Below are 9,995 nucleotides of genomic sequence, written 5' to 3'. Positions count from 1 at the left end.
TGATATATTTTTAATTTTTAAAAAATATTTAAAACATAGGGAACCCGGTATTAGTGTCGGACTGATTATGACGTAACAAAAAAAATTAGCCAATGAGAGGACATTATTGACCAATGGTAAAATTCATAGTAGCCTCTCATTGGCTAATTTTTTTTGTTACGTCATAATCAGTCCGACACTAATACCGGGTTCAAACATAGGCTATATTAAAGAAATATATTGAAGAAATGTTGGGGTTGCTTGTGTTATCAATAATGTGCTAATTTGATTGTCGCCCTATGGATGTAATCAACCTTGTTTTTTTTTCTCTGGCAATTAGAACACGTTAAAATTTAATTATATATTGTATTTGAACAATTGACTTGAAAATGAAGTGCAGATTTTCCCTGCTTATTAAATGTAATCAAAGATTTTTTTTTGAAATTCTCCATTAAACTTATTTCATCTGGTTGGTTATCTCGGTAAAGTAATATGGCAGGTAAAAAAAGAACGCAATTTCTACTCAAAAAGTAGTTGCTTTCACACAATGTGCCTGTTAAGCACTGAGAACCAACCCACCTTTTAAAAAAATAAATTGCAGGTCTACCCAGTCCACATTATGACCAAACCTAACCTGACCTAAAGTAATAATAAAAACAAATGAAAAACTAATAAACTAATCAAGACACTGCGAGGAACATCGTAAAAAACGTAAATTTTATTTCTTTTATAAGAATAAGATTAGTTTTGATACTTTGACGTAAGTTTTATTGTTTCTATAAGTTGAAGTTGCGTGATTCAGTCGTAAAATATTTTTGAAAGAAGGTTTGGAAGAAATAAATTACAAATGATATATAATTTTTGCGACAAACTAGTACAAAATAATATGTGTGGATTTTTCAATATCCTTGTACAGTTAAGCAGCTAGATATCCTATAACATCAAAATATAATGTCTTTTTATTTAAATTCCAACTAAAATTTTGTTACAATTATACAATGAAATTTGTATATTAGACAAATAAAAATAACATGTTTAAATAAACTGTAATGATTACTCAATAAAATAGTAAGATTTTTTTGTCCGAAGCTTAAGATCTCCATAACAACTGAACGGAGTGGGTTCTCTATTTTAGGTAAGCTTCACATTAATCATGTGATGGTTTTAGACATTTTTTTTCAGAATAAAGGCTTGAGATGGTTTTAAGCTATTTTTCTAGCAACTCTCTTCACTTTCGAATAAAGAGACTCTAGACACTAGGGTGTAGTCGCTACTATTTGAACAAAGAATAAGGTATGAATAATACTCTACTATTTAAAAAATTGAGTAATTGAGTAAATCTGGAAACACACATAAACCTTACAGAACTAAAATCTATGTGAGTTTATAAAAGGTTGTCTTCCTAAGAAATATTATTTTTTTTTCAACTGCCCAACTCCTAGAGACTGGTAGGTAGGTTAATTCCTGGTAAATGAGAAAACCAAATTGTCCTCTTGATTGTATTATAATTGAATTTGGAATGGTTTTTGTATGAACCACCTCCGACACGAATTAACAGGTGTGCCTACAATTCAGCAGGTTTTTATTTTGATAAAAAGATGATTTCGTCCAAAAATATCGAGACTTTTTTAATCCCTACTAAATCTGCCTACTGTTAAGAACCCCATTTCTCTTTAAAAGTCATTTGAAAATTGATTAAAACTAGTTAGTATATTACCTGAAAAGCAGAACCAATTTGATCAAGTGGTTGTCAAAGTCTTGAGCTTCATGTGGACTGACATTGTTCTTTTTTTATTTTATATAAATTAGTATAGCTGTTAACACAATATTTTATGAAAGATTTTGAAGAAACATCCTTACATGACATCGCAAACCAAGGCATAAAACAATCTTGCCCCATTTCCTTACACTAATCAATCAAGGACAGAAAGTCCATAAGGAAAAATCATCCAAATGTAACAGTTGATGTAAAAGTTATAAATGTCTCGATAGTTTTAATTGGAGTTTCATTAGAAATTGATTATATTGATTATAATGTAAACCAAAGCGTGAGTAAGGGAGGGAAGGGATGAATGTCAAATATCCTCCCTCCCCCTCTAAAAACTGAAATTAGAGGACTGTTCTTTTTTCATTGGTTGACTTAGCTAGACGGCTTTGTTGTTATGCTTTCAGCTGCTGTGTTTGGTGACTGTAGATAAAGATTGTACAAAATCAATACAGGCTTCCCTGCCTTTGCCCCGAATTGTCTAAATATCGTGTGCTTGCTTCACAACCTGGTTCTCGGAACAGTCGCGCCCTTTAATCACACTACTATGACTAAGACGCAGCGCTCTCACCTCCTGTCACGGTCCAAGCTTGATTCAGTGAAACACTAATATCTGTCTGATTAGAAATACTATCCAATGAAATGACTAATTATATTCAAACCAAATCACTAGATAATAGATTACTAAACAGTAGATATATAATTTACCTAAAAACCCTATTCCGAAAATAATGTGCTATCGGTGGTTTCAGGATTGTATATCAACGATCATACGTTTATTGGAAATCAAACTATTAAGTTATTGGTAAATTTCAATGACTATTTACCAATACTTGCCCATAAAGGCTTAAACCCTATTACTTCCCCCCTATACCTAATACATAAACAAAGTTTTTTTAATATCTCAGATTTTTATTTTTAAAGGAACGGAATAATTTTATTTAACAAAATCTATTTTATTTTAGGTATGTATTGGCCAAAAATCTCAGAGAGAAGTTTACTCAAGCTAAATTCTAGTCAAAGATTATAACCCGACTTAACCCTCAAGACTTTCGACTGGTGATATAGAGTGTAGTATCACCACTACTGAGAAATAGAGCCCGAATGGGCTGCTTTTTATAGGCCTGACTTCCCAGCTAACTAGGCAGAGCCTACTACTCAGGCAGAGCCTGCTATCCAGGCGGAGCCTGCTAGCTAGGCAAAGTATCACCAAATGCTTCTCCTTTTACTTCTCTTTGAGACATTTGAAAAATCATTGGGTGTTGTTACAATGTGACAAATTAACAAATTAGAGATTGTAAAGTGATCACATTTAATTTCTGCATATTAAAGATGAAGATATGGAATTAGTGATTTCAACGAGTTCTATGCTTGAGAAATTTAAGCCAATAACTGTTCTCGTGTTTTTTAAGAACTATTAAACTTGTATGAGATCCCAAGCAGAGACTTTCTGAAACCAGAAATCCCACAATATTGTTATTGTTATACTAGAAAAATATTTTAACTATTTTGTTGTTTTGTAGGAATTACCATAAAAAGAGTTAAGTTTTGATTCAAAGACTAAATGCATAAAGACAAAAGGGGAAGGATATTAATTTGCACATATATGTGGGTAAAATTATGACATGGGGAAAGGCATATTTTTTCATGTGTTAACTCGTGGAAAACTCTTATTGGGGCCTTCAGCCTATTGAATTCAAACTTAACCAGATGTTTATAGATATTTGCTTATGTGAAAAGGGTAACATTTTGATCAGATACTGTTTCAAGATATAAGGGAGAGAGAGAGAGAGAGAGAGAGAGAGAGAGAAAGGAAAAATTTAGGCATATATGTTGAGCTGTGGAAAAGATACAGGTCAATAAACTATAGTTCATTGGCTTTAGCAGGATTTTTCTTGATTATTTTTGTTCATAAAAAGGGGTAAAGTTTTAATTCAAGTACTAATACAAAGAAAAAAAGGAAGGAAAAAGTCTTTCATATGTTGAATTGTGGAAAAGTTATATGTCAAGGACTATAGTTCATTGATTTTTAAACATATGCAGATTTTTCTTGATAATTTATTTCTAGATGTTTCTTTAAGAGTTTTGTATAATAAAATAGAATTTAAAGTAGGATTGGATTTTTTCCCTCGTGAAGCTACTCTACAATTTTCTGTGTCCTCGTAAAATTGTCTAAGAGGGAAAAATAGCGATCCATGCTTAAGTTTTGATATTATCCTTTTAATATGATTTTAAAAATATTTATTTAGTATGTGGATAATTTACTTTCGGGTATTTTACCCAAGCTCAATTGAACCATTTTTTGTCGGATTCTGAAATAACGGAAACGTCAATAGTAATCTGATGAAAAATATTGAATATGGGTTCAATTTAGTTTTTTTTTTGTCATTTAACCGCAATTATTTATTCAATATTAGAGGTTTGAATCTAATAATACAAATTCAAAATTAAAGTCTGTTTTTAAATGTTTTTAAATGTAAATCCTTTAAAAGATATCACCAATTCAGAAAACTTAATAAATTATTGTTTTCCCTAAAAATATTTAATCAAATACAAAATCTGTAAATGTTTAAATGTAAAAAGGAAAAAGTTTAGTAGGTGCGAAGGATTTCTTCAATAGAGTTTGGACTTCTATACAAAACTTTAAAGGTTCGAAATAATTATATAGTAAACTTGGTATATTGACCTAGTTACTAATTTATAATTAAACTAGCGGCTACGCCCCTAGAGGCATCAAGTAGCACTTTAAGTGTTTTTTAAAAAATAATACGTAACATTTTATTGTTGCGTTCATGACTCTACGATACATATCTATTTTTTGTGATTTCTCTTGGGAGGGTGGTCTGGTGGTACCCTCCCCCAAAATAGTTATAAACCTTTCCGGGACCTAAGGAAAGCTACCCTGTTAAGGAGAACCCGATCCGTTTAGCGGTTGGCGAGATCCTTCGGTACAAACAAACAGACAAACACACATTCTGTTACTTTATTATAAGGATATAGTTATTAAAGCTTTGGTTTCATGAACTTTGTCATTCTTGTTGAAGTAAATTGAAGATAAAAAGTAAAATAAACTGACTAAACGAATCAATTTTGAAATTGGGCATACCTGTCAATTTTTAAATTGATTCCCATTCAAAACGTACTCGAGTATGTGCTGTTCAATGTCTGTTTTAAACATTTAACAAAAACGTCAACGTCCAGTAACATTTTTAAACTAACCAAGTAATAGAGTAAAAAATAACCAAACAAATTAAACAGTTGTATATATTATGTCATTAAAACATAAAACATCGATATCGGCAAAAAAACATTATTGATTCAGTTATATAAAATATATGAAAAGCAAGGCTTTTCTATAATATGTGGTGTTTAATAATTTGAAGGGCTGTGCCTGTTTGAAATTTGAAACATTTGGTCACTTATTAGAAAAGCAATATTAAATGCGACCGATGTGAATAATCCAAATTCAACCCGTTTAAAATATTGTAGCCATGTTGTTAAAACTTCTGCGTTTTCAAGCTTCACTTTTATTTGTATATAGTCATTCTTGTTGGTTGAATATTTGATGGGGAAGGCGTTTTGTAGACAATAGACGTGAATATAAATCGATTGAATTCCTTTCTCAGAGCTATCAGATTTCCTTTTTAATCCTCTCATATGGATGTATTTTCTGATGGATTTACATTTTTTTACTTTCTACATCTTTTTTCTCTCTTAAAAAGCTAAATTACCTTTTTAATTTAATTTTATTATTTAATTAATTATTAAAAGAAACGATTACAGTGAGTAAAGGTAATACAATAAGGGTGACCACATCCTTAGAAGCTTTTTCACTCACTATTATAGGTGAAAATTTCTCTTCAACCCACTTCTCTTAAGTTAGAGAACAAAACAAGGTTTATGTCAATATTGTTCTTTTAGAATATCCAAATTTTCAGTAATTTCAAATGGAATTAGTTTGTGGAATCACAACCCCTTGGTGAAATAAAACATTATGAAAAAATAAAGCTTTTCTTAGATATAATATTGTACATAGCATTTTGGATTAATATTTGATTTTCTATAATCTAAAATTATTATTTAGATTTTCATCTGCCTATCTATCTTTTAAAATTAAACAAAACGTTAATTTAAAAAAAGATCAATGAAAATGCTATAAACTGGAATGAAATAAAAGTTCTTGTCGCAGTTGTTGTTGAATGAGGTCAGGTTTTCAACAGATTGCTGGGCGGGTCAGTGTGAAGGGAAATGGAAAAAATCTAATTGGGCGCAACTAGATTTTTGCAGTATATGAGGTGACACAAAATAAAGGACATTTGAATTGAAGATATAATATTTTTAAAAGCAAATAAATAACAAATACTTTCATAATTGCCGGACCTAGAAAAAAACAATAAACTTGATCTTAAAAATAAATTTAATTAAACTGTTAAACTTCTTAATTTTTATAATTTCACTGTATAGTTAATGCTAAAATCATTTATTGAATACTGTTTAAAACTTCTTTTACTGAATTATAAGTAACGTGCACTGCACAGGGTTTTGTCATTTAGCTGTTCATTTTGAAATAGTAAAAAAGACAGGCCTCCCATATTTAGTATAGATGTACATATATACGTAATATATATACACGGCGGAGTAATGTACTGCGATAAAAGTTTGCCTTAACGTTTTTGTGATTGCTCTCCCACATAGTTGAGGCTAGAATTAATTATCACACAGACTGATGGAAAAGTATTACTGATCTAAAGCATTTGTAAAAGCAAAACCTTTCTAAAACAAAGGTGCGTCTTTAGTGTTTCGGATAAGTATTTTTTTCTACATAAAGGTTTTTTGTTTAAAGATGGAACGTTTGCAACTGCTAGTTTAGATTTAAACAACTAAAATACAAAGTTTTCGAGACTACAAATTAAATAACGAAGTTATAAAACTTTTTGTACCAGTGTATTTTACAGTAAAATCTTCACTCCCTCTCTGTTCCCAATATAACTATTCTTCATCTAAACAATCTAATTTTATTAACATCGCAAATATGCATATTGCCATCCTTGTATTATTTGTGCTCTAAATTGTCTGCATACCTTGCTAAGTACTGTGCTTGAAATTTTACGAGCAAATACTTGCAGATGTTGAGTGAATTTGTCCTGAAATATAGGGGGTCTTAATTTCTTCAATTAATATAAAGGACACTCATTGTCTTTATCTTTTTGTAGAGATCATCAATTGGCCAATTTTCACTTGAATAGTTCTTTATAAAATTCCTAATAGAATGAGAAAATGTTGTTAATCTAGTAGGGATGAATGAAGCTCCACATTCAAGCACATACCTTTTTTAGAGAAACCTTGAGCATGACAGGTGTCCCAGAATAAAATAACGTAGTTATTATCCTTATTAGAGAGTAAATAAAAAGAATAAAAATCGAATCATTTATCATTATGGTTAAACTTAAAACATAAACTTATAAAGTCAAAATATAAAAAAATTCTTGTGTATCCTATCACATGTATTATTTGAAATGTTTACATATAGATTTAATTTTATGTAATTGAGCTTAACATTGCAAAAGAAGAAAAGTTATTGGATACAAATTTTTTTATAAATTTTGCAAGAAAAAGTATTTTACTTACAAAACATAACAAAAAAAAGTTTTTTTAAAAAAGAAAATATAAAGTTACTTTATTAATAAGGAAATTGCTCTTTGAATAGATCTGTCTGTCTGGACTAAGCCCAATCTGTACCACTTTTAATTCCTGTAACGTCATAAAATGAGGGAGATGAGAGGAGAAGTGGGACAGAAAACCCCTGAAAAAAGAGATGGAGAATATGACGTCACAGGAATCAAAAGTGGTACAGATTGGGCTTCGTCTCTGTGTGAAACATGGGGATGATGTTTGTTGTCTGAAGCTTATGATTTCAAAACTTCTGAACCGATTGAGTTCTCCATTTCAGGAAAGCTTTTGATATGTCCCAGGGTGGTTTTCAGCTACTTTATTTTTAGATTCGAGTCCCTAGATGCTAAGAGCGAAGATTATGTAGATTACAGTAGATTATGTTGTTGATATTACGCCAGAGTTATTCGCCCTTAAGATACATCCATGTGTCAATAGAGTTGAAACATCCATTCCGCATAAATGTATTTATAGGTTAATAGCTATCGGTTTTGCATATTATTACTTTTACGAAAGCTGACTCTTCATTTCTATTTACATCATTGAAACCCCATCTCTCATTATCATTTTTACAATCTATGTTTTTGGCAAATATGAAATTCTTTGTGTTGGCAAATTCTGACGGAATGTATCGCACACTCTAAAATATATGAAATATCATATTGGTGCTTAGAAAGATCTAAAATTGAAATTGAAATTGAAAGATTTAGATTAAGTAGGTAGAATTCTTCAATCGGCTTCATACATAATTTAACTTTTGCCTTAAATTAAAATAAACAAGGATGGCAACATCCATAAAAGCGAAGCACTGAAACGGTAGGACAAACGGACATTAACACTTGTATAGTGTCTAAACTGAATCATCAGAATATAAAAGTATAAGAGTCGAAGCAAAATTGTAAGCAAATTTGTTGAAAAACTGCTTGATACAGGATAATGTTTATGGACATACTTACGTTTTAAGGACTTGATTATAGAGTTCCTTCGCTTATAATATTGATCTTTGTTGTCCCAGAAATCAATATACCATAAATCAGATCAAACGGATAATTAGATCACATAAAAATTTGTTGTTAAAAAAGTAGAAAAATCAACATGTTTAAAATGGACATACGGACATTCTGGTTATGATTATAGAGTTGCTACGCTTTCTAAATCGTACCTAACTACAACAGGAATCATCATGCAAAGTTTGAAATCGATAGGACAATTCTAACATGCCTAAATTAACGAATAAAGGCTATTTATCTCGGACGGACGGACGGACCGACCCTAATTATAGAAAAGCTTCGCTTTTAATAAGAAACTACTTTATATTTTGGACCTAGATTCTTTTAGGGCATCTGCCACTCTATTGTACACGTCTATTATTGATACTACAAGTCAATATGAATATAAACTTTCAATTAAAAGCTTTCTGACAGTTGAAGTAGCATGGTTCTAAGGTTGTGCTACGATAGTCCCTTTATTTAAAAAATAAATAATATTTTTTTTCCTGTTATCTTAGCTGTCATAAAACGATAGCTTCCAGAAGAACTGCGAGTCAACTTGTAATGTAACATACATTTCTCCTATATGTGTAATATATTTTCCAAAAAGATTCTTGTTAAGCAACCTTTTATGAATTAACAACATTTAGTCAGGGCAGTAACATTTCTCTTTAAAGTGTTATGTTAAATCGTAACAACACCACCCCAAGGGTAAATTCCAAGTTCTGTGAACCTACTAGGTATATTTTGGATTTGCCAGGAATAAGGGAACCCATGGTTAATGAAAATGCTTTGAAATCACATGGATACTGACATACAATTGGTCAATTAAAATATATTGTGTATTGGCTTATCAATGGTCATTTGTGATGTATGGCGTAATTTTTTTTTATACCTAAAGAGCTTCCTACATATCTATGTACAGTTAATGTTAATCATTTTATAACATTTTGTAAAGTCAAATCTCCCTTATTCTTGAAAAATTTAGATATCTGGATCTACTCAACTACTTCTAACATTTCAGCAACAACTTAATAAAATAATTTAATAAAATTTAAAAATTTAAATATACATTTTAAAATTAAATTTCTTAATAGGAATCAGAATGAAGTATGTGGAAGGTTTTTTTTTTAAATTTTCTTTAAGAATGTATAAATATTGGCTTTAGCTGTTTTAAATTCTTTATTTTCACTATTGTATACACATAATATTTGAATGAGAAGTTATCAAGATTATATGTAACATCAATGTTCATCAAAGATAACAAAGATTTCACAAGTAAGGCCATAATAGAAATGAATATATGTAGAATGGTGAAAAACGTACATAGGAGTCATTGTTTGTTGTAAAATCTGCTTTATAAATTTTAAATAATATGGGTCTAAATTCTGATTTTCTTAATGATTTTCTTGAGTTTCTATTAAAACAAAAAAATAATATCTCATACTTTAAATGTACATGATTTATATGCCGTAATTCGTAATTTATCTATTATAAACATTTAAAAATACATAAATTCATAGTTTGTTTCATGTTTAACTCGAAATAAATTATATAAAAATAATAAAAAGGAGTCAATCAATTGGCTATTT

The sequence above is a fragment of the Acartia tonsa genome, chromosome 1 (genome assembly GCF_053477335.1).
Source record: "Acartia tonsa isolate MP-2025a chromosome 1, ASM5347733v1, whole genome shotgun sequence".
Classification (NCBI taxonomy): Eukaryota; Metazoa; Arthropoda; class Copepoda; order Calanoida; family Acartiidae; genus Acartia; species Acartia tonsa.
Note: the sequence above shows the minus strand (reverse complement) of the source record.